Source organism: Micromesistius poutassou (genome assembly GCF_964030765.1).
Source record: "Micromesistius poutassou genome assembly, chromosome: 23".
Lineage (NCBI taxonomy): Eukaryota > Metazoa > Chordata > Actinopteri > Gadiformes > Gadidae > Micromesistius > Micromesistius poutassou.
This window is the reverse complement of record NC_140293.1, coordinates 8,569,603-8,572,102: the sequence shown is the minus strand read 5'-3', so window position 1 is coordinate 8,572,102 and position 2,500 is coordinate 8,569,603. Positions and strand designations below refer to the sequence as shown.

Genomic DNA, 2,500 nt, shown 5'->3' with positions numbered 1-2,500 from the left:
CTTATTTCCATGGATTCCTCAGATTTCCGCGACCAGTATGTTAAAAGGCAGACATCACATGCACATACTGTGGAGCAGTGTGGGTCAAGCCAAAAATTAAAGGCAAAAATCTAATATATCATGCCTCCTTCTTCTCCAGATTCTCTCCGCTCCACACTCGCCCTTTGATCTTCCTCCTCTAGCGCTCTTCTCCTCTCCCTCCCTTCTCTTGTCACTCCCCCTGATGCTCACCATCTTCTGTCTGTCTTCATCTCCATTCCTCTCGACTCTCCGCTCCAGTTTCCTCTGCACTCACATCTCCTCCTCTCCCCCGTCGCACCGCTGCTATTCCTGCTCCTCCTCTTCCTGCATCTGCCCCTCACCCCCTCATCCCGTCTCCCTCCTCTCCTCTCCTCCTCAAGCCCCTCTCCTCTCATCCTCATTCCGCTCTCATCCTGCGCCCCTGTCATCTCTGTTGTGGCGTTGCGTCCATTGCTTCCTCTCCCTCCTCCACACTCCTCCTCCCCGCTCTCCCTCCTCTCTGGCCCTCCTCATAATCCTCCCCTCCTCTCATCTCACCGCCTCTCGTTTCATACCTCCTCCTCTCTTCTTTGCTCTTTCTCTCCCCTCCTTACCACTCCCATCTCCTGTTTGCTCCTTCCTGCTCCTTCCTCCCATTGCCTCCCGCCATCTCTTTCCTCTCCTCTTCTCTGAGCGAGAGAGAGAGAGTATACAAGAATATATGCACCTATATATATTTCTATATAATATATGAGAGAGAGAGCATATACAAGAGTACACAAGACTGTAGTGGGTAAAGTTTCCCTAGTGCCACGGTATCCCATCATGGACTTAAACTGCTCTTGCTTTAACTCAATACACAAGATGAGAGAGAGAGAGAGAGAGAGAGAGAGAGAGAGAGAGAGAGTGAGTGAGTGAGTGAGTGAGTGAGTGAGTGAGTGAGTGAGTGAGTGAGTGAGTGAGAGAGAGAGAGAGAGAGAGAGAGAGAGAGAGAGAGAGAGTAAGAAACAGAGAGAGAGAAACAGAGAGAGACAGAGAGAGAGAGAGAGAGAGAAAACTGTTTCCCCACGTCTTTGTCCAGCATTTAGCCAATTCCAACTCCATTAACAAAGTCAAGGAGGAGGCATCCACCAGCTACGTAGTAATGATGGATCCCGCCACACACACACACACACACACACACACACACACACACACACACACACACACACACACACACACACACACACACACAAACACACACATTGAGCAGAGGAAAACGTCTGGTTAGTCACAGGCCCGTCCTTGAAGCTCAGTGTGGTTTACAGGACTGAGCCAGGGCCCAGTGTAAGTCCAGACTGGACTCAGCTCTCCTTCTGCGGTCAGGAGGGGCTGGGGGAGGGACTACGGCGGGGAGGGGGCTGGGGGAGGGACTACGGCGGGGGAGGGGGCTGGGGGAGGGAATACAGCGGGAGGGGGCTGGGGGAGGGACTACAGTGGGGGAGGGACTACGGCTGGAGGGGGGAGGGACTACAGCTGGGGGGGGGAGGGACTATGGCTGGAGGGGGGGCTGGGGGAGGGACTACGGCTGGAGGGGGGAGGGACTACAGCAGGAGGGGGGAGGGACTACAGCAGGAGGTGGGAGGGACTACAGCAGAAGGCGTGGCTTTGGTCAACATTTCGTCAAAGTTTGCTCCATGCTCACTCTGGAGTTGATGTGGCTTTAGATTAGACTGGAGGTGAACCGATGAACTATGTCCCTTTTCTTCTCATGTCATCACTGGTTTGATATTGACATCTGTGGGGGAGATGGGATTTTAATTCCTGCTGTTAAGTTTCTAGTTTCTATGTGAGTGGACCGTCTAAACAACAAGGTGGTTCTGGGAGAAACATTGTTTGAAACGGTGCCTGGGTCAGACATAGTCACCAGATGAGCACCGCAGTGCTATGGGGACTTCTGTAAAGTTGTCTTGTCTCAGTGTCTCAGGTGCTGAGGACAGAAGTGTTGCATCAACAAAATAGTGAGCATTCAGAGCACTGCGGTTTGCGGCCTCCCTCTCTTGCCGGTGAGACATGAAAAGTATCCATGGCCAAGGCATATATTGTTTCTAGGAATAGAGGACTATATAGTGCCTGAGAGGAGTATAGAGGCTAGAAAAACTGATGGTTCAATCACCCACCGCCCTGGGGTATAAAGTGATCACATCCCTCTCCATGTCTCTCCCTCGTTGTCACTTCATCGCTCTTCCCATCATTCTATCCTGCTCTCTCTCTCCCTCTCTCTCTCTCTCTCTCTCTCTCCCTCTCTCTCTCTCTCTCTCTCTCTCGCTCTCTCTCTCTCTCTCTTTCTCCCTCTCTCTCTCTTGTCATGAGACTTTGATCCAGATTGCCCTGTGTAAACAATCCTATGCTTGTGACACGCGTTGCCTGTGGTGATATAAGAAGCTTTTTATTCTCTCACTGCTGGACCACACTCCACAGCGCCTCTGCCTTCAGCTAGCTAGCATGACGCTAGCAAGCA

At 51.9% G+C, this 2,500-nt stretch overlaps 1 protein-coding gene across 1 annotated transcript in view; it reads right to left on the bottom strand.

Annotated features, from left to right (window-relative positions):
- dpp10 (dipeptidyl peptidase like 10) overlaps positions 1-2,500 on the bottom strand; it is a gene marked incomplete at its 3' end in the record, with an annotated part of 169,139 nt that overhangs the window by 97,455 nt on the left and 69,184 nt on the right. The window lies entirely within an intron of this gene.